This window comes from Pleurodeles waltl, chromosome 10, assembly GCF_031143425.1.
Source record: "Pleurodeles waltl isolate 20211129_DDA chromosome 10, aPleWal1.hap1.20221129, whole genome shotgun sequence".
In the NCBI taxonomy this organism is placed as follows: domain Eukaryota; kingdom Metazoa; phylum Chordata; class Amphibia; order Caudata; family Salamandridae; genus Pleurodeles; species Pleurodeles waltl.
In genome coordinates, this window is record NC_090449.1 from 58,306,619 (window position 1) to 58,330,651 (window position 24,033).

General features: G+C 41.9%; 1 protein-coding gene across 1 annotated transcript in view; it reads right to left on the bottom strand.

The window, feature by feature from the left end:
- Positions 1-24,033, bottom strand: part of USP11 (ubiquitin specific peptidase 11) — a 368,572-nt gene that overhangs the window by 324,589 nt on the left and 19,950 nt on the right. The window lies entirely within an intron of this gene.

Sequence of the window (24,033 nt, forward strand, 5' to 3'; positions counted from 1 at the left end):
ATGTGAGCGCAGCATTTCTGCAGTAAAAAAAACAACAACAAAAAACTCTTGTTTGATTAAGCCCATGCTGTCTAGCCCACATAACCTAGGACTTCTTTTAGTTTAACAACAACAACAACAACAACAACATTGCCATCAGGGCAGGAGTGTTTCTCAGTTTGTTTAAACACTATTTTAATAAATATATTACTAAACCATGATGTGGTAACATTGTCATCTACACACAGTAACTTTCCAGGAAATGTCCAAAAACCTCTCCAATAACTTGCAGCTTTACTGATAAAACTATATAGTGTATTAACAATCTGTGAAAATAGGGTTTCAGAAACCATATCCTTTGCACATCAACATGTAAAGTATTCTGATTTGTTTTCATTCTATTAAAATATTTTTCCATCACACAGAAATATAAAAAAGGGCTTTCAGAACTACTGAAATATATTTTGAAATATTTGCACAGTTGACTTAGTCATTTAAATGTGTGTTAGGAAAAACCTGACACCCTCTATCCTTTTATTTTACATTCTAAGCAGCAGGTCACACAATTCACCTTACAAAGCCCTGGAACTCTGCAGTCAGAAGGAAAATTAATTGTAAGAAAGACTGACTTTTGACCTCTGTCACTAAACACAGAGCAAATATGACATTAGAACAAGATTTAAAGGCATCTTTTAATGCCCCTCCACTTTTCAACTGACAGAACACCTGTTCAGTGTCAACTCACCAGAAGGGATGAGTAAGTATTAAAAATAATCAAATAAGACTCGCCAATGCAAGTGGTCGAGTGGATTTTTCAAGTCCTGACAATACAGGGAATGCACTTTAGAAAGGCATACTCAGTTGTGCTTATTAAAAAGGAGGAGGCGTTTAAGAGCTAGTTTAAAAATAGATACTACTGATAGATTCTGGTTCGATGTAAGGGAAGCAGCTTTTAACAGCCATTCAAGGTGTTTCTGGTCATTGGTAGCAGATAGGTGAGGCACGGAAACCAGATCCCTTCCAATTGCCATCAACGAAACAAGCAGGTCCACTTTCATATCTAGTCTCTATGCATCAAAGGGGAATACCATGGAGCTTCCTCAAACTGGTGCCGACCCCTCATATACATACCCCACTCTAAAAAAAAGTTGAGGATGCCATTTGAGGCATGCGTAGCTCGACTGCAATGGGTCCTGATGAAATCCCTATTTTGGCTATAAAACATGATATTCTTACCTGGAGTAAAAAATCCTGTCCCAAGTCTTTCAATGATGCTATGAAACCAGAAAAATTCCTCCGTCCTGGAAGAGTAGTATTATTGCTCTCTTACATAAGAAAGGGAACAGCAACTGTCCTGGGAACTAATGCCAGATTTCTCTGCTGGATTCGGTCGGCAAACTATTTGCCAAATATTTGTTTTTCCAGATTAGTGACTGGGCAGAAAGGAATAAAATCATTCCTCTGGAGCAATCAGGCTTTGGAGTACAGCATGGCACAATTGCTAACATCTTGGCCCTTGAGATAATAAATGAGAAATATGTCTCCTTGAGAGGTGATTTAAGCAGCCTTTATCAATTTTTCTGGGGCATTTGATAAAGTACATCAGGCCACAATGTGGAAAAAGCTCTCACGATTAGTCATGCCTGGTATTCTCTTAGATCTGGTGATTGTCCTCCATTCCTCCATCTGGTGTAGGGTTTTGTTTGGGGGGGGGGGGGGGGGGGAGAAATAGAGGCTTGTCCCTTGATATTCCAACACAGAATGGTCCACGCCAAATGTAAAAAGTCTGCCTCTCCACATCTCACACAATTTACATCATCCTTAAGTCCATATTTGTAAAGATTTACAGAAGTATAATATATTTGAGGCAAGAATTTAAAATGTATTATTCTCAGGTTGCAGGTGGAAGTGTGTGTGTGCGTAATTGTTAACCGCAATAATTTCAGTCCTTTTCAGTTAGGGGTGGTGGGAGTGCTTTGTTGCAGCCTACTAAAGCTTTACTAGCAATTTGCACTCTGCCGAGCCTGGGCGGCGGTATAACGGTTAGTGATCAACATACAATTCTGTGTTGTACTAGTGAGTAAAACCTGCAGTGCAGAGAGTTTAGGTGGCTCATCAGGGAATTGTGGATATAGCCAGCGCAAGCCTGCATGGAGGCAATAGTAGGTAAATGCGAATAATGGGGTGATCTGTTGGGGGTCAGCAAGGTCTTCGAGGGTTAGAAATTTGCCACAGGGATAAGCATTGCCCAAAGTGGTTAAACTTACCTTAGTCAGCATCTAAAGCGCTTTACCTTCGTAAGAGACAGATATATCAGGGTGGTGCTTTACGGGTAGTGAGGGAGCATACGCTGGAAAGTTCCCCACCCAGCATGCTAGTCTGTGCCAGGCTGCCATGGTGGAGTGCAGTGTATTTATTTCTATGCATGGAATTCCTATCCACTTTTTGGCAACATAGCTGAAAGAAGGATTGGATATGCATTATCATATTCAATGGCAAAATATGGAACATAGTCATGTGTTGTGTACCAATACTGGGCGAAATGCGCCTGAGCGCACAAATAATATAAACAGAAATCCGGTGCCTTAAAGCCCCTACAGTTATAGGGTAACACGAGTATGTCCCAATTGATCATCAAGTGCTTACCGGCCCATGTCAGCGTAGCCAACAGTCTTCACAAATTCTTAAAGAATTAAGCTGGCAGGACAATTGGGATATTTACAAATAGATAAAGTAATTTGGGTAAAATCACTATCTTGATAACAGCTAGTCTATCGGCATTAGATAGCGGCAGTACCTGCTATCGGTTGACCTGGTATTCCAGCCTAGAGACGTCCCTGCCACAGTTTGCCCGCAGCACTGCGTCAGAATCTATGTATCCAAACGCCAATACACTTAACTGGCTCAGTGTCCCACCTCAGTGGGTATTCCAGGGCGCTCTGGTTAGTGGCCAGTGTAAGCGGTAGGATAACAGATTTTGACCAATTGATGCAAAGGCCAAAACAGCACTCAAATTTGATGTATTCCCTAATCACAGGGGAGAGTTTTGTTGGAGGGTCTCTAATATAGAAGACCATGTCATCTACATAGAGAGAAATACTTAATGGTCGCAAACGAAATCTTAAAGCGGTTTCTGCATATATCTGCCTGATGAGGCACGCTAACGGCTCCAGAGTAAGGGTGAATAATATTATGACGGGGCAGCCTTGCCTCGTCCCTCTGCCAATGGGGAACACACTCCAAAGTGTGTCCATTTACCTGAATCTGGGCCACTGGGTTATTGTACAGAAGACGTATCCAGTGTAGAAATATCTCCAATAGGCCCATACAGGGAGTTACGGTGAACATGTATTCCGATGCAATGGAATCGAATGCTATAGCAGCATCCAACAAGACAGCCACCACTCACAAATCAGCGTCTACCTGATGTAATAAAGCGAAGATGGTGGGCAGATTGTGCTTGGTCGAATGAGAAGGAATGAAACCAGATTGATCCAGTAGGACTAGACTGCGGAGCAGCGGTTGTAAGCTCAGCGCCAATATCATAGCAAGTATTTTGCTGACAGCGTTGATTAATGATAGAGGTCTGTACGACTCACAATCTTATGGGGCTTTATCCAGCTTAAAGATGGTCACAATCAAAGCTTCATGCAGTGAGGGAGGAAGTACTTTTTTCTGATATGCCTCCTCATTTATGGCCTTTATATATAGGGCAAGGTGTTCCGCAAACTCTTCAGAGAATTCACCTGACAACCCCTCCAGCCCAGGGGCTTTTCCGTTAGGAATGGCGCAAATTGATTCTTTGATATCGTCTATTGTTAGAGGCTGTAGGAGAAATTCCCACTCGCCAGGAGAAAGACATACTAGGGCTATGCCCTCCAGGTGTTCATCTATTTCAGCTCATGTAGCAAAACTGCAAGGGCTATACAATTTAGTATACAAATGCCCAGAGCATGGATGATGTGGTGTAGTGTACATATGCCTCTATTATTTTAGTGACTGAATCTGCGCATTATTTTCTTCTTTGTTTATCAGCAAGGCTGCGGCCAGGCCTAAACACCAGCTAAACATGTATATTTTTAGGGTTTCCTCCATTAAAAGTACATACGTAAATTATTTATGGTATTTCCAATTAATTTTGATGCACGTTTGAAACAGCTAAGCTTTCTGTACTTTAAAATTTACACTAAATACAAAACAAATTACACTTTATAATGCTCTTTACTATTTAGGTTTGGATGACTTAAAATATCCATGCACATATCTAGCAAAATTAGATTTCATGCATGCAGAGTTACAAGATAGAATTTTCTCACTTACTTAAGCACTAAATATTCTGGATTCTACTATCATACAGGCAAGTGCCATGGGTCTGCCTATTCCAAATAAACTTATTAGCGGTCTTTGGGTCTCATTTCCAGTCAACAAATTTATGATATTAGGCTTGCACAATAACAAATACTTATATAGCAAGTGTAGAACAGGGAAATTCTTCTGCTTGTGCTCTAATTGATATCTTGTCCCTTTTCCCAATTTCAGTCTGCAAACTGAGGTTGTCCTGAAAGTAAATGCAAGAAGCTGTTCAGTAGTATGTTCACTTTTTTCTTTATTTACATTTCTTGTGATCCACTTTCCTTTACTGCAAACAGACTAGAGCAGCTACACTCAAATAACTGGAGGTACTGAAGTGGAACTGGCATCTACATTGGTAACAGACTTCTTGCGCACGTCCCACCCTCCACTGGATTTACACATTCCAGAATGTAAAAATCTAACCAACTCTCAGGCCAAAAGTAAAACAGGATTGTTTCTAAGAACTGACAAGCGGGTGGATAGGATACACTAAAAACAAACACCACCTCAAATGTAGTAGGGAGAGAGGTCTCAAATTCAATTAAGGATAGGTGACAAAGAATACATTTATGCATGGCCTTTGGTATTCACAGGAAATTTGGCTACTCCCTAGTACAGGTCAACACTAAATAGTGCCGGATTATGATACCTATGAATTAGCACTTCGGGCTGGCTCTGAGAATTGTGACAAGGCATGATACAAAAATCAAAAGCCTGAAAAAAAGCAAGCAGACTTTTGTTGGGGTGAGGTTCACTACTTCCCTGAGCCATAATCAAGTAGTACACACCTGGGCAGGGACCGACATTTGCCACATACAACCCAGAGTCAATTAGCAGCCTCAGGAAGGGAGAGGCCAAAAGAGAAAAATGTGGCAGAGGCTAACATGTTAGAATACAGTCTTAAAATAAGCACAACAAGTGGGGACAAGACACGGACAAAGCTGGAGATCACCAATTAATTTTGGCTCCAGAGCCAGAAGAAGCATTCGAGCAACCAGAGAAATGAAGATTGACAGGGGTCTTTGGAAAGCAAGTTTGATGCTACAAGTATGCTGCAAGCCAGCAGAGAAGCACTTCTCTGAATACAGAAACGCTAATGCCCATGATAAGTGCAGACAAACATTTGCAATGCAATGGGTCTTGCGTTCTCGAGTTAGAGCTATTAAATTCCTAACTGGACTTTTTTTGCTAAATAAATTGAAAATGAAAAGTAAAACAGTTGACATAAGCAAGCCAATTCAAAGCACCATGGCAGCCATGAGCGTGAGCACAAAGGAGAGACACAAAAGGAAAAAAGTTCACTCGCAGTCTAACGTATCGGCAAACGCACAATTATCCATGAAATACGGTCGATGTCCAAGGCGGTAACAAAACTGCCACAAGAAGGGACAAATGTAAAGCATTTACTTATGATAAAGGATTTTTTAAATGAATGAGTGATAGTGATGGGCATGCAGTGGGCGTGGTTAAAAGCCCATAGATAGATTACAGTACGTCAGAGCGCATGCACACTCGACCTAAAAATGAAATAGCAAGAGGGGACAATGGAAGAAACCTGCAGAAGGAAGTTACTTCTAATTTTATGGCAAAACAGAAAGCAAGCATTATGGATTTACTTTTATTTACTCCTCCTGAGCAGCAAACACTATGAAGTTCCCTGAACACAGCATTTAAGGAACACACAGAAATAGAATCTTCCATCTCCACATGTTTGCTGCTTCTGAGCAGATAAGTCATTTCTGTGAAATTTCTTGTATATACACAATAGTGTTAAAAGGTTTTATTAAGAATGAGTGATTATAGCAAGTTTAGTAAACCCAATTTGTGGGATTAGAAGATTTTGTGACATTCTGAAAAGAAAAGAGTTTAGATATTGCAGTATCAACGCAACTGGTTTCTATTCCAGCCATCAATGTGGAGAGTGTTTGTGGTTAAAAAGTTAAATCTGGTTCGCCTCTAGACCCAGTACCGCTACATATTTTGGACAAGGGTCTGGAAGTACTTCCAACTACAGTTGAAGTACTTAACCTTTCACTCGCATCAGGGGTAGCACCAAAGAAATGGAAACATACAATAATTAGAACCCTGCTGAAGAAAGCCAACCTAGAACCTTCAGTGCCGGGCAACTATCAACTAATCTCCTTGCTGCCTGTTATGGGAAAAATCCTAGAGAACCATTTTAGTCAAACAATGTTTACATCCCGCGTAATGGGGTTTCGCACACAGCATACAACAGAATCAGATCTTCTAGCAGTGACGGAGGAGCTCAAACGTTTACTTGACCAGGGAGGTGCAGCTGCAATCATTTTGCTGAATGTAAATGCAGGATTTGATACAGCCTCAGGACCACCCAGGACCACTCCGCATTCCGGAGACTCCTAAAAACCTGGCTTTTCGAGCAGCAGTAACCCCCCCCCTTTCCCCTAGCGCCTTGAGACCCGCACGGGTGAGTAGCGCGCTTTATAAATAAATGTTAATAATGGATCATATGATCTTGAATGAAAGACTTAAAGGAGTGGGAGTTCAAGATGAGGCGCTGCAATGGCTTACATCCTTTGTAAAGGACAGAACTTTCCAAATCATGGAAAATGCATGCTTCTCTGACGTTTTGCCACCCAAGTGTGGGGAACCAAAGGGTTCGGCACTTAGCCCCACTCTCTTCAATATCTATATGCGACCTTTAACGGACATTGTCCAGGAATATGGGATGTCCATAATCTCCTATGCAGACAATACACCATTAGTGGTTTCTTTTCCTAAGGGCTCGAATCTGGAGTATCACCAACTAGTCCCTGCCTGAAAAAAGTTGTTAGAAGGATGGCAAATTGTTGCCTAAATATAAATGATAACAAGACTAAGTGAATGATCCTGGGAAACAACCCACTCCCTGATCAGTTGGGCAAACTGTTTGGGGAAACCCTCCTATCCTAACTCCCCTTGAAAGATTCTGGGAATGTGGCTAGACAAAGCCTTAGTCATGGTCACCCAAGCAAAAACAATTGCTGCCACTTGCTTCGGGCTACTAAGAACCATTCGGAAGATTCTGGATCTCATCCCAGAATACTCCAGAAAAATTGTGGTACAGTCCCTGGTGGTATCCTGCCTGGACTTTAGCAATTCACTTACTTTGGCTTGCCAAACTATGGTACAAAAATACTGCAGGTAGTCCAAAATGTGGGTGCTAGAATTCTTCTAAAAATTCCAAGATCTGACTCAGTGAAAAAGGCCATGAGAAGGCTACACTGGCTGCCTATTGACTCGAGAATTACATTTACAATGCTATGTCTGGCAGATGAAGTCCGCAACCTCAAGGGCCCTACCCAAGATCAGAGGCCTTCTCTCTTCACACCTGATTAGATCAATTTTCTCTGCCCACTGCTGCTTACCGAGGACTCCAAGAATCCAGAGGGCCAAATAGGAGGCAGATCATTTGCATACCTGGTTCCTAAACTTTGGATTCTAACTACTCTCTTGCAAAGATTACCTGAGATTCTAAAACCACTGCATCTGAAAAAATAAACAAACAAACATCACCCAATATGTATGCAGCTTTTGAAGAAGAAATAAAAAAAATAGCCTTTGAAGGTTTGCACAGATATTGCATTTCTTCTTCTGTAAGCAGGTTGCAAAACTGCTATGCCTTGTACACCTGTGTAACCTGCTGTTAGATTTTGAAGGGTGAAGTAACTGTCGATCATAATCACAGTCTGCAAAAGGATGGCATACCATTTGTAGACTCAGAACAACGGCACTCAGCTATTTTCCCTCATCAACAAGAGCTGTAGAGGGTAATTTGTGGCCTTTTGTAATCAATAGTAACATACTATTTACTGTTGAGTTAGAGATTTTAACCATGCTTGCCTTCCTATACCAATACCCTAAATATGCAAATGAAAAAGCTTTTGATATCACTCAATAGTGGGATTAGTAAGAAGGCAGGCGTCTAGTTTGAAAAAAGGAGCAGGGAGATGTCGTTCTAAATAGTTTATGAGAAATCTGTAGAATTTAAAAAGTTTTCTGTTAGGGGTGAATAGCAAAATACCCATCAGCTCATCCATGAAGAAGTAAAATAATCCTTGCATAAAAATCAATACGAGTGTGTTGTAAACTGGTTAAGTGGTTCTGGCTTACTGCTACAGTTCAGGTTAAAACAAAAGAAGACGTTGTAACAGCATGCCGTGTTGCATCAGATTTACATAAATTGTGAAACTAACCTGATGATCTGTAGAATTTATTTTCCCTGCGTTTAAACCCTTGGTCCTCATGCCCTTATGAGGTGATTCGGCAACTGCAACAAAATATCCTGCCAAATCATTCTATTCCCCTAAAATAAATGCCCAGAAGTACTGGGAATGAAAGTTCGAATCGTATTTCAGCAGCGGTAGGAAAATACCTTAAACAACCAAGGTACCCCTTTAAATGCTGTTGTTTAGGTCTGGTTAAACAAAGTGTGCAGGGTAACGATATAATGATCCTTTTACCCGCATAAATGTGCGAGTTATTAGGTAACAGGATTATATCATTACCCCCACAAAAGTGTTTTGAACCTTTAAAAAATGCAATGTTTCAGGTATTCTTATTACAGTCTGAAGACCCAGCTGAAGTAATGTTCAAAATGCTCCCTGGAATAGATCTGAGCCCATCCTGGATTTTAGGGACCAGAATGAGAATCGACGATGAAGCATGCCACAAATAGAGTGGGTTAAGGTTTAACAAAGAAAATTACTTGTTTTCTTTTCACGGCAGGACGATATCTAGGGGTTATATTAGATCCCTCACAAGGAATAGTAGGGTAGGAGATACTTTCTGTAATGTGCCAGTCTGAAAATTATGGCAGCCAACAAGATACATTTTATATGATGTAGGCCTTCTAATTGGTTTAGCAAACAATGCCGTACCCAATCGTGCAAGTGCCCCAACCAAGAATAAATCATGGTCATGACAAGTAGATTAGGATATAGGCCCCAATGGCATAAACAAACTTGGAGCTGCCCCACTGTTTTACTGTATCTGATTCAAAAACTTAGAAACCTGTTGCGTCATTCGCTGGTCCCTAACTCCAGTTAACTATGCTTTTACTCCAAACTTGATACAGGTTTCTGGGCACTCAGTGAGGACGAGGCAGCCAACAGGAGCACCTAAATCTTTGAATAAAGACATCTGCGGATGCCTGGGAGATGAGTTTCTGAGCTATAAATTGATTTTATTTTTGGATTTGGACTGTTTCTAGGGGGTGACCAGCTTTAGCCAACCTTGTAACACGGTGAAACACAGAGAAAAGACTTAAGACCAGTGCCCCTGCATTTGTATCTAGTGCTGCCTTAAGCTCGAGTTTAGACTTCACATTGAACTAAACAACTGGATACTTAAAAAGATCCCAGAGATCAAGTGAATCAAGCCTCACATGGGAACAATGGCAACAGGAACAACGCTAGCTACATTGCTAGAGTAATAAACATGTTTGCTAGCATAACAGTGAGCGAACAATACTAGCCCCTTCTTTATTTTGCTTACTTGTTACCTAAAGTCATTTTGTTACTCAAATAAAGCACAGATTTGACATGATTGGTACTGAGAAACATACTGTGTTATATTGAATCTGGATTTCTAACCCGTCCTTCCCTTGCAGTAATCCATGACTGCTCACCCACAATACCTTGAAAGAATCAAATCTCCTAAAGGGAGCAACTTGTCTATACATCCTGGTACAGCAGCAGCACATGCCCAAACCCACACAGGATATTGCCCAGTAACCACTGACTTCTCTTTATCTTAGATCAAAACTGACAAATAAAGCAAATTAAATGGCTGCAGGTAGGAGCCATGCTGTGGTGATCCTCAGTTATCAAAACTTGAAATGTATTCTTATTTTCCTGGTTTTATCATGCAGATTGTTCTTGCTCTAGAATAGATTAAGACATCGGAGCCCTCCAACAGAACAGTATTCAAAAACCTAAGTTTAAAATGCAGTTATAAACAGACAGACTTTAGTATGTGTGTGGGAGCAGCACAGCATTCCGACATTTCTTTCATGCCTCAATGAAATCCAGAAATGGTGGAGAACTAACATCTTTGAACTAAACGTAAAACACAAGCCATTCTATGAGGAAATAAAGCCAGGCACTGCAACATCGATCATCTGCGATCTTCACACTAAGGTCAGTTATTACATCTAAAAACGTCAAATTTAGAGCTTCTTGAGGGATCATAATTTGTGTACGAAGGCCCCTGGAGGATACACTTCAAGGAATATTATCTTTCCGTTGAGTGCCTCAAAGATCAGCTAGTTTGCTCTTCATGTCCTTAGCTCTATCTTCATCGGAATGATTGTAAAATCGGGTTGGGGCTATATGAAAGCTTGACATTTGTGGATATCTACAAAGAGATGGGGCCCCTCCTGAAAGCTATGAACACTAGGGTATGTCTGGCTGTTGGCATCGCCTAAAGTGAGGATGTGTTGTTCATCAGAACTCTTCCCTGGCTCCCAGTAGAGATAAGATTTAGGTTTAAATGTTACATCTTGTTATACCCAGCCGGAATTCTATTAACAGCAAAAAAAGACAAAAGGATTGCAAACAATCTAGAGAAGAAGGGAGTCAAAGGGAGGGAGCTGGAGTCACTTGACCGTCTAAATGTGGAAATTATTGAGTGATGCAAAAATGTTAAGATGAAGAGACCCACTTTTTTTTTTTTTTTTTTTTTTTGACTCTGGCCTTAGCAAAACCGTCCAAAGGCCAGTGCTAACAGTCAATTTATTTGTTTATTTCTAGTGTGTAGTAAACAAGTGTCTTTATATTACAAACGGGGGGGGGGGGTGGAATTCCTATAGTCTGATGCGCAGGACATATTGGCTGGTGTCAAGGACAACAAGTTTGCAGGTTTATTTTGCCCTTGGGACAAGTAGGCCCAGCCCCTGCAGCATAAACTATGGCTGCCAATTTACAGTACCACATTATGGAGCAGAGAATTGAATTGTCTGCAGTTGAGGTAATAGTTGTGTCCATGTGTTAATGCTGTTCAAACTTGTATTTATGACTCATTAATGCAAAGCCTTTATTATTAGGGTGAGTGCTCTAAATAAATGTAAGTTCATACTGCACTACTGACAGTGGTTTCAGTAAAATAAAAAATAAAAATAGTAATAAAAAAAAAAACAAGTGTACACTTGTTTGCAAAGTTTAACAGTATGAGGCTATGTTAAATGCTCCCAGAATGCTCTCAGATTAGATGAAAATATTTGCAGAAGCTTGAAAGAAAGATTAGTGTTCCTTTGCTTTTAAAATAAAATGTTCACAAAGAAGAAATGCAAGTAGGAAAAAAATGTTTTGCTGCAGTACTGTGAAACATTAGGTATCATTTCTTTGAACGATCACTTAGTAAAATGTGTTCATGCGTGCTAATATTTCAAAAAGATATTCACAATGTAAAGTCAGTGTAACCAGTTTTAACAAGATTATGGGAAACATGAATAGAAACAATCCATTGGTTAAGCCTGACAGTCTCACCTACCACAGGACATCGCCTTGATTGCGGCTGAGCAGAGCACTATGGACTTCGCCTTATGGTGCAGTGTTAAAGACTAACCTGTGAGAAAACGATCCTCGGCAGTTTCCCCTGCTCGCACTGCCTGTATTTTAACTGAGTCCCTAGCTATGGTGGGACTACGCCCCTGAGCATTCCCAGGGAGAGAGGGGTTAAACAGAAAGCAACAAAGTACAAAACTGCTGGACTCTTCCTGCAGTGCTGGACACGATCCTTGTCCGTTTTCCCTGCCTGCACCGCCCACATCTTAATTGAGGCCCTGGGTGGAGTGGGACAACGTCCCACAGCATTTCCAGGGACACGGAAGGGCCAAACAGCAGGTGACGTGCTACGAAAGCGCTGCACTCTTCCCGCAGTGCAGGCCAAGATCGGGCCCGTCAGAGCCCAGAGGAGGATGGACTGGGCCACCCTTCTTGGTCCCAATGCCTTTGTTGACTACAGGACTGTGCTGTTTAAAATTATTCTCAGCTACTGCTACTTCGTCCTACTTTATGATGGTACAGTTCAAGGCCCCCACTATAGCACAGTCCAGAGCAAACTCAACTACCCTTGGATGGATATATTAGAAAGGAAGTGTGGCGTCTTAAGGAGGGATAATGAACATGCTGAACATCACCTATCTGCCATCACTGCATCAGCCCCTGGGCTTATCATTGCTCTGAGACAATGCCCCAGATTGAAACGGACTTAGGTCCCTAACAATACTGGACTCCATGATAGGTCCAACCCCTTAATTCTTGTATGCAGTGCCTCTTGCACATGCTGCTTTGGCAGACTAAGGCTAGGATAACAGTGTGTTGCCAGCATCCCCATTTCAGACTCTCAAGCTATTACCAACATTGCCAACACTGGTTCAGTTCTTAATACTATAGCTTCAGCTGGGGATCTGGCCAAGTGGGGGGCCCTGCACTTCAGCAGGGGAGTTGACCCAGACTGACACGTCCTAGTTGACTGACTGTGAGAAACTCGAGTGCTAAGCGATTAAATGAAATCTCCTCTCATGACCCTCAAAAAGTCCTAGAAAACGGGAGTAGAAAAGGTTAATGAGGAACCTCCCAACTCAGTGACCATTAATTTATCCCCTGCCTGATGTCTCTAAGTGGCAGTAATGGTCAACATTCCTCGTTTGCACCATGGTACAACGGAATCACCTGCCCAACTACGGAATTAAGTCCTACACTGGCTCGAATCCAACTTGTATTTCCGCTTGCTAAAGCCCACCAAATCTTGCTGACTAGAAGGGTTGGCTGGATTGGTCCAGCGTTCAAGGAGGACTACTTTATTATTAACTTTAAGAAACCTAGATTTGCGGGAGAGTCTTTGTCAAGATCTGTGTCATTCATTCCAACTGGTGGGAAAATTACTCTCTTTCCTCTGGGCTACTTTTATTGCCATCTGTGTCGAGCCCCAAAGCTTCCCAATGAACCATTATTTAAACAGATGTTTCTTGTCTATAGCCTACCCCATAGCCCCATGTCTAACAGGTTTCAGGCCTTGGGCACTTTGCAAGAGAATGACGGACTTTATATTCAGGAGGAACCTTCTCTTTCTAACAGCATCGGTAAATTGATGGACCAGGCCATGCGGCCCCTAAGTTTTAACATCCATAATCACACCCACAACCCTTGCCTCTGTACAATCTCACCGGTCATCTAAGTATGCCAATTTAGGCTCAGCTAACCTCCCAGTTTTATCTTCTAAATTAAAATGTTGGGTTTATGAAGGGACATGCCATTTTATACTTGGAATGTGTGGGAGCTTCAAAGTAAGCCGAGTTCCCCGGATTGGCGCCACATTACCTCAGTTTCTGATGCAATTTTCATCCAGGAAATCTGGTGTGTGGACCCAATTCATAGTGAAGGGTTCCCTTCTTACTTTTTACCAGCAATACTGTTCCGAGTGGGACAGGCCAAAGGACGTTTACAGATCTTAATATCAAACTTGTTACCATTAGAAGGTCGCTGTGCCGGGACCCTGATGGTTATGAGGGAAGGGGTCCCAATGGAGGTGGTAGCTAGCAGAATGAATTCTGAGTGCTGCCAGAGTGCTCCGGGGGTACTCTGGAGAGCGACATGCCCAAAAGTGACAAAGAGAAACGAGTCACAAGAGGAAGTTGACAGTGGAACAGGGTGGCTGCAGGACCAAGCGAGCGATGGAGAGACAAACCAGGAGGAGAGAGCGACCAGGGAGGCAACAGGCAGAGGAGTGGAAGAGAGCATCCAGCTGCGCAAATAAATCCAGCCGGTCCGCGAGAGAAGCGGATAGACCTGAGGAGGACCAGATGGGTGGCCAAGAAAACACAGGGAGGAAAAGGTGCACTATTCTGCCACGTCCCAGGTGGGAATTGGCTCCTTCAGGTATGTGACCGCATACGAGGTCGTCACAGGTGTGGAGCAGGACAAGGGACATTCAAGGGAGGGGAGCCTGGGCACCAATGAAAATACATACGCACCAGAGTGGACACTGAGCAAGCAAGGTATCACTTAAACACCCACAAAAAGGGAACTGTTGAGCACTGTGGTTAAGGTTCACTGCGGACCCCCTCACTTACAAACTCCCATTTTATCTTAAAGTAGTAAAAACACCTCACTTACCCAGAGTCCTGTTGTCTTCTGTTTGAGGTCCCAGGAATCATTGCCACAGGAGACCACCCCACAGGGACAGAACCCAAGAACATCTCCTTGATATCATAAAGGAACCCCAGGAAGGCAAAAGATGAATGAATGAATAGCGGTGTGTATATATATTTTTTTGTTGCTGAATTTGTTGGGTTTGTTTGCAATTTTCTAATTAATGATAGGTTTGCCTATGATATGGAAATATAAACTTTTTTCCATTTTACAATATATTAATATTCAGAGGATTAGGATTAATCTAATGAATTGTATCATGATCTATTTAAAATGAAATTTGATATTGTTATTAATAGTAATGGAGATATTTATATAAATTGTACAGAATTTTGGTTATTAATATCTATTTATACATTTATCCGTCCTGGACATGATTTTTATTGGCATCTTCCTCTTAGAATTGATTGAATGTATTCTATCTATTTAGTCACCTATTTATAGCTTGTATATAGATTGAATATATTGTAATTAATTGACAATATATATATTTATATATTTATTTATATATCAGGCTTTTAAAACTATTAGGTAAAAATGGATAATATGTTGATATTAAGAGCAAAAAGGAAAAAGGAAGAGAAAAATAGAAAAAACCTCATATATAGGATATTCCTTTCCTTATATTTAACAATCATCAATTGTGATTATAATTACTTTTTATATATTTATAGGCGACCAGACCATATATGTGATATTGCAGTACAATATGAAAGAAATATATAATGTCATATTTGAAGTCTCTATCCCAATCAGAGCACAGGATTAGCAGTCCCTTAGTTTCAAACCTAGAATTGCCACGTTACAAAATGGCCGCTCTGTTTGTACTTCTCTTGAGTCATGCAGTTAACAACAAAGAAGGACCATATGGTTTAAATAGTTGAGTGTAAAAATGGTTGCCAATGTCCTGTTGAAGGCTTCGGCCGAAACGCGTAGACATTTGGTTGGGACAGCGTGTGTTTGTTTGTTTATGGTGGGCACATTATTGATTTTCTTTTTGTGCCTATGTACCACTTTTTGCGGGTCGATTTTACCTGCATTTAAATTCTTTTCAATAAATAGCAGCCGATGAAATTACTCGTTAGTGGTCTTTCACTATTTTTACGAGCCTGTCTTTGGATGATGTGCAGCCCTTGGTGTGCGATTATAATGCACCAGTTCTCTTGAATACATACACATATATATATATATATATATATATATATATATATATATACACACACAAACACACACACACACATATATATATATACATACATACATATATACACACACACATACATACATATGACACACACATACATAGACAGATGTGGACATATCAAAATAAAAGAAGTTCAAAACCTAGTCAGTGTGTGTTGAGTGTTGTCCATCCCAAAGTGCATGTAACACCACCCCCAACCCGCTACAGTGGTGTCAGAAGTGGTCTGGAGGTACAATCACCAGAGCGGTCAATGGTAGCTAAACTTACGCTAGAGGATATGACAGCGGCACCTACAGTTAGTATTAGAGGAGCAAGCAAAAGATACCCAGAACGACCGGGAAAACCTACAAAGTGCACTAAAAAGTCAAGCCACCTTCATTGAGAAAAATCAGATAGTTCATGAAACCACTATACAAAGACTCACACATACCTTCGCCAGTACCCGGGTATATTCCAACATTCCAAGCACAGTCCTACAAAAGTAGGAGACAAGGGAGGATCCTGATGAATTTTTCACCAATTGTGAGAGATTCGTTACTTTGACTACCTGGCCGCATATGTGGTGCCCCATCTTACAGGGGAATTACAGACTGCTTACAAGGCAGTCAATCCCAAGGGTACCACTCCATACAATGAAATTAAGAAAACCATCCTGGAACGGTTAGGCTACGATAATGAACACTACTGAGTCAAATTTTGCAAGGTTCAGTGGACCGCTCCTGACAATCCGAGGACCCTGTTTTACAGAGTACAGGACATGGCTATGCGTTGGTTGAAACCAACAGAAGCCACAAAACAGGACATCATTAATAAGATTATACTAGAACAATATTTAGAGGCGCTCCCGGGAAAAATCAGGAACTGAATAAGACAACATCCAGATGTAACCATTATGGTAGCAGTAGACCTTGCCTGTGCATTCCATCGAACTACCGATTTTAAGGTGTCACACCCAAAAACTCCCACTTTTACTCTTCCCACGTGGAAGCCTAATCCATTGGTTAAAGAGACCCCAAAAAATGCCACAGAAACCAATCTCTTGGAGTGCAATATAGGCAAGAAAGTGTCCGAAAACCAACATAACTCCTCTTTCTCCTACAACCATGAAGGTACTGACCACTCCAGGGAGCTTTCGGATGTGCCAAAAAGAAGACCACCCCCCCCCACCCTACAACATGCCTGGACCTCTGCTGTATCTAATGGGACAGGGCAGGTAGAACCCTACTTTCTAGTAAAACAAGGGTTGTTGTATCGGACATACAAGAAAAAATGGGAACACTGTAGCTCAGATTATAGTTTGACTCTCACCGACCACAAGTTCAACAACGTGCCCACAGTCAGACAGGGGAGGGTCACTATGGAAGAGAAAAGACTGAAGAGTATCTCCTATGCCGTTTATATTGGCTGAGAGTTTTTGCAGATATCAGACTGTTTTGCAGCACGTGTCCTCGGTGTCAATTAGTCAACCCACCACATGTTTCCTAAAGCCCCTCTACAGCCTCACCCAATCATTGATATACCCTTTTCGCGGGAAGGGATGGATCAGCTAGGTCCCCTTATGCCGCCCTTGAGGGGTTATCAATACGTATTAGTACTGGTAGACTACACTACCAGACATCCTGAAGCTATTCCCCTCACAAGCATGACAACGAAAATAATCACTCAGGCCATGATAGAGTTCTTTTCAAAAGCAGGGTTTCCTAAGGAACTCCTTTTATGACCAGACACATGACCCAGATATGCAACCTACTTGCAATTAAACAGCCACGTGCCTCCATGACTATCATTCACAGACAGGCAGACTAGTAGAACGCTATAACAAAACCATCAAAACCCTTCTCAAGAAAATCATATCAGAGTCTGGACAAAATTGGTACAAGAAACCTCCTTTAGAATTGTATGCCATCAGAACCCACTTTGTCCTCTACGGGCCAGAGACCGTCTGAACTTGTCTTCAACCGCCAGCCTCGGATGTTACTGGACATGGTGGCTGAGGAGTGGGAAGAGGAAGAAAATGAAGGACGAGAGCTACAAGATTATACCCACAATCTAAAAGAAAAGATACATAACTTATGGGATGAAATTAGAATCCACATGGTTAAGGCCCTGGAAAAACAAACAAAAGGGTATAACCACAATTCTAAGTTATGGACCCTACCCGTTGGAAGTAAGGTCCTGATCTCCTGCCATCTTCCAATAAACTTCTAGTGAAATGGAAAGGCCCCTATAAAGTGATAGAACAAGTAACACCTGTTACATTCCGCACAAAAGTACCACACTCCTCACACAAGGGACAGATTTATCATATAAATTTTATGGAACCCTGGAAGGAAACAGACAAAGAGATATTAACACTCTGCGTTATTAGTAACAAACACAAGGCCAATAGACCTCGTTTTACCACCGTCCCCAAGTGAGAGAGAAACCAACAGGCTTCCATAAATAGCAGAGGCACTGACCACAACAAAAAAAAAGAACACAATTGATATCCCTTGTTAGATCCCACCAGGCTGTGTTTTCCGTCATTCTGGGATGGACAACGTCAGTACAACATGACATACAAACAGAAATGGGTAAAGTTGTACACCTCAAACCATACCAAATCACAGAAGCTAGATGACAAATAGGAGAACACAACATACAACAGATGATGGAGTGGGACATAATAGAACCCTCCAATAGTTCTTGGTGTTCTCCTTTGGTATTGGTAACGAAACCAAACGGTACAAACCTATTTTGCATCGATTTCCACCAATGATTGCCAAATGTCCATACTCCCAGACCAAACGAAAACGTTCCTAGGGCTGATGGCCATTATAGGGGGCTTATCCCTCATTTTCTCACCCATGCTGCTTCCTTAACTGACCTACTAATGAAAAAGTTCACTACATTACCCAAGCGTCAAAAGGACTGTTTTGATACAGTGAAAGCCTTTTGTACAATGCCGATCGTATGCTGTCCTGAATTCGCCAAGCATTTCATCCCACAAACTGATGCCTCAACACAAGTTCTTGGAGCCATCCTGTCACAACCACACGACAACTGCCAGTTGCATCCTATTGTCCATATATTGTCTATATAAGCAGAAAATTGCTACCCAGAGAACAACATTATCCCATCATCGAAAAGTAGTATTTATCCATAAAGTGGGCTATGGAGGCCCTACAATATTACAGTCTTGGTTGTTCCTTTACTCTTTTGACTGATCATGCACCACTTACCTGGTTAGCCCGCCATAAAAATACTGACCACAGGATCCTGATGTGATTCTTACCTTTCCAACCTTTTTCCTTTCAGAACTGTCACGTACCAGGTTCCCAGCAGATCACTGCTGACTTTGTCTGCAGGACACCTGTTGTGTCAAGGCCTAATCGGCCATGCAGGGAGGAGTTTAAGGGGGGGGGGGGGCATTGTAATAGGACCTCAGATGGTTACAAGGGACGGGGTCCTGATGGAGGCAGTAGCTCAGCAGTGTGAATGCCAAGTGCTGCCAGAGTGCCCCAGGGGCATCCAGGACAGTGATGTGCCTGTCAGTGATGAAAATAAAAGGAGTCGGAAGAGGAAGTCGTCGGCAGAACAGTTAGGCTGCCAGGGCAAGCGATGGAGAGACACCAAACCAGGAGGAAAGAGCGACCAGCAAGGCAACAGGCAGAGGAACGGAAGGGATCCTCCAGCCAAGCAAAGTAACCAGCTTGTCTGAGACAGAAGCTGAGAGTCCTGAGGAGGACCAGACGGGCATCCAAGCAAATACAGGGAGGAAAGGTGTGCTATCCTGCTAGTTTCCAGGAGGGATGTTGCTCCTTCAGGTACGTGAACGCATACGCGGCCGTCACAGGTGGGGCACAGGACAAGAAGCATTTGAGGGAGGGGAGAGCCTGGGGACCAAGGAGAATGCATGTGCACCACAGTAGGCTCTGTGAGCAACCGAGGTATCACTGAAACACCCACAAAAAGCGAACTGTTGTGCACTGGTTGAGTTGCACCATGGGCCCCCTCACTTACAGCTTCCCTTTTTCCTTTAAGTAGTAAAAACACCCCACTTATTATGAGTCCTGATGTCTTCCGTTCGAGTTCCAGAGAATCATTGCCACAGAAAACCGGAGACCACCCCGCAGGGACAGAAAGGATGAAAGAGGGGGCGAACATCTCCTTGATATGATAAAGAAACCCCAGGAAGGCACAAGGAAAATATATATATACATACACACACACACACACACACACACAGTTGTAGACATATCAAAATTAATGGAGTTCAAAATCTACAGTCAGTGTGTGTTGCGTGCTGTAAATCCCAGACGTGCATATAACGTCCCACAATTCGGATTCTATATCACTTCATTCTCAATTTTTACATTTATCGTTTAAGGTAGGTTCTGATTTGCTGATCGTCAATTTTTTTAAAGTATAACTAGCATAGGGGGTGATGGAGTCTTGCATTTCCCACACAAAGACTACACGAAAGCACTGAATTATTTAAGTAGGACCTTATACTACTGGAGAGTAGATATACGGATGATAATGAACAGATCCCCTTCTTTCACTGGAAGAGATGTCCACACTACTATTGATTGTGTTCTGCTATCTTCTTCAATTCGTAACTTAGTCTGTATCCCTAGAATTATTCAGACAGCTGTGAGTGGCCACAACCCACTAGTTATTTTTAATGTTTAATCTTCAGGCAAAAAATGTCAAAGAAACATGTTTCACCAATGTCACCCTAGTTAGACCTAATTGTGTCCATATCAAATGGGCAGGGGTAAATCCCTGTTGTGTGGTGCAGAAATTATTACTCCTGAACTCAGCTCAGTTCAGCTACTGTTTGTGCAAGGAGGCAAACCAGGATAGGTTAGTGTATGACTTAAGTATATCACTAGGTCTCTCAGGGAATTACTTACAGAACCTTTTATACCAAATAAAACAAAGAATCGTGAGTGGTTTGGCCATTTGTGTACCCAGGCACCCAAACGTCTACGTACTGCCTTGCTTAGCTCCTCTGAGGATTATTCAGCTATTAAGCAATTATGATAGAACTAAAACCTGGCACTAGCTGCCAGGAAGAGTGCTACAAGAGAAGGCTTGGCCCAGGCTGCAGAAACAAGTGATGCAACTGTCCTGGAACACAGCAAATGCTCCTTTTTAGGTTGAGCATAGCAGTGCGCAAGCGCTGCTTTTCCGACGTTTTGTTATCTATATGGGCTTTTAACCATGCTTACCTCACGCCCATCACTTTCACTCGTTCGTCGGATTGCCTTTCAAAAATCCTTTGAACTTTTTTCTCCTTTTTGTGTGTCTCGGAGCTCACGCTCATGGCGGCCGTGGTGCTTGGAATTGGCTCACGTATGTAAATTGTTTTAAATTAAAAAAACTTTCCTTGTGTGTTTCTCCTTCGCGCACACGCTCATGGCGCTTTGAATTGGCTTGCTTATGTCAAATGTTTTACTTTTAATTTTTCCTATGTATGTGCCAAGAAAAGTTCCGTTAGGAATTTACAACGCCAATAGCTCTAACTCGAGCAAACGCGGGACCCACTGCATTCCAAATGCTTGTTTAAAGAGTGATACATTTCAGGAACTCAATTATTTCGTTTCTCAGCGAGCGTGGGCTACCCACTTTCTGTAATTTTGTTAGCCCACCAAGAGGATGCTATACCGGTAGTGGGCGAGAGTAAGGACTACCTGAATAATGGCCATTTAAATATACCCCTGGATGAGGCTCTTCTTGCCCTAGATTGGGGTGGAAGGGGGAGGACCAGGCCCCAACGAGTGTACCAGTCAATGTGCTTAAAGTAATGGGGAAATTATGGGGTCCCATTTTGAGCCGAGTGTTCAATGCGACCAGTGAGGGCACGAGTCCCTCTTTGTCGGCCGTATCAATCACAGTAACTATTTTTAAGGAGGGGGATAAAATCTGAACCTAATTGTTTCTGTCCCATTTTCCTCCTGGACTCTTCAGCTAAACTGATGGGCAAGATTCAATTACAAAGACTAGAGGAGTGAGCAGCGGATAGAACTATCTTGTCCGAGGCACAGTTTGGATTTAGGAGGGGACTGTAGACAGTAGAGCAGTGTGTGAACCTTGATCTGCTCATTGGGATGTAGGTTAAAGTTAAGACAGGGTCTCCTTTTTTATGTTTTGCTGACCTTAGCAGTGCTTTTGATTTGATAGACCAATCAATCCTTTGGTCTACATGGATTTCCCTTGGTGCCCCGTCCGATATGGTCTCCTTTTCATGGGTGTATAAAAACTTGCCCGCAAAGGTCTGGTACAGCCCTAATGGTCAGTGTACCCCTTCATCCAAAATTAAGAGGGGGATTAGACAGGGTTGTATTTTGGCAAATTTTTTGTTCTTGCTTTGTATTAATGGGGTTGATGGTGCGCTACAGGTAAACGTGCCCATTGGTTTTCGTGTTGTTGTACGCCAGTGATGCCACCTTGTTATCATGGACACCCAATAGTGTACAGAAACTGATGGACTCATTGTGCAACTCTATGGAGGCAAGGAAAATGAGATCAATACTTCGAAAACATACACAATGGTCTATAGGGGGGAAAAAATGCACAAGTTCAGGACCTTTTACGTCGGGGTTCCTCAATTGTGAAGGCAAATTTATTCAAAACTTGGCAGCCACCCTATTAAGGAAATGATTGCTATATTAAAAGGTAAGAGGGCTTTCAACTGCCATGTTTGGTGGAGGCTTGTGGGTCCCTAGTAGTCCCCTTCAGGTTGAAAAAAACCTTTTCTTAGGCACCATCCTCTGTGTCATTTTATTATCCATAAGGAGGCTGGATTATGCTGTTTGGAAGACTCATTCCTATTGAAGCTTTTACTACTTTCAAATTATAACTGGGCAAAAGCTGAAACATGCTTTAGTAAATCAATTATTTTAGACTGCCTCGCATTAGATCAGGTTTTTAAAAAAACCTGGCTCCCCTATATACATGATTCTCTCAAACTGCTGTTTAATATACCCATATCACTAGATCCACATAGAATTCTGTCCTTTGAGAAGATCGTAATTAAGACTTTTCGAAAGTTATAGACAAAAAAGTAGAGCCCGTTAAGAGTAGAGGAAGCCTATGGTTGCCTCATATATCAAATGTTTTTCAGGACGAATGTCAATATTACCTGTAGTGGGAGGCCAATATCCAGCAGCTTTTTATTTATTATTATTTTTTTTTATTTTTTTTTTTTAACTAGGCTACGGCTGCTCATAGTACACTATCTAGTTGCCTTTCCTGATATGAAGCAAGAACCGTAAAATATGCTCTTGTGATGGCTCTTCCAAGCAAAGCACACAGCACTTGATTTATTTTGTAGTTTTTATGTGGGTATAAGGAAATATTATTTAAAACCAATTTTTTGTGCACAGAATACCAGAGATCATAATTGCTCTGCGATATCTATATGCACTTGGGGATCACTCTGTATGCTTTAGCACTGCGCTATGGGTGGGGTGGCAGTCTTTTTTTTTTTTTCCAATGCGTGTCTTGTTTTGACATGGCTTTTGTAAAACTTTATTGCTGTGGGAGCTGCTGGGCCGTAAGGATCTGGGGTGTGCTGTATGGTATGGATGAGTAGCCCTACCATACAGTAAACACACAAATACCATCTTGGGTCCAGTCAGGTACATTTAATGAACCTTAACTCAAGCCTGGGTAACTATGGCTACGAGCAGTATGGATTAGCAAAGGAAAAACGCGTAAAGCATTTAACACCACCAAACAACAGAATGAGAAAGTCACACAACACGAAAGAAACAAAAAAAAAAAAAAAAACAGGAAAAATAGATTAGATTTTTATGTATCTTTAGAGACCTTAAGCATCAAAATCCCACGAAGGGTTTTAGAGATATAGATTTTTAAAGGAATAAATAACTTTAGCATCAACCGCAAACAAACATTGGTCAGTGAAAACTTGTGAAAAGCGGAAGAAGCTAGTTTGGCAACTCGGGCTAAAGTTAGGCAACCAAATCTGACAGGACAGAAATCTAGGGGGCCAGAAAAGATACTTTGGACAGTTAACTGGCCACCAGAGCGTTTTTAGAGCAAGATCCAAACTTTCCAGGATGACTGCCATAGACAATAATGGAGTGGTCCTGGTGCTGAGGGTTGCAGGCTCAAGGATACTCCGGATGCTGTGCGGTCCACGGGGATGAAGTCCAGTCGAGCCCTCGGTCCACAGTTGAGTGATGGCTACTTTGGCCAGAGGGTTCAGGGTCCCACAAAGTCCTCTTTGCTGGGTTCTAAGGGCTGCCGATGCGGACTATACGATTTTGAAAGACAGGGGTCAGTCACTGTGCAAATCTTTGGTGGAGGCTGGTG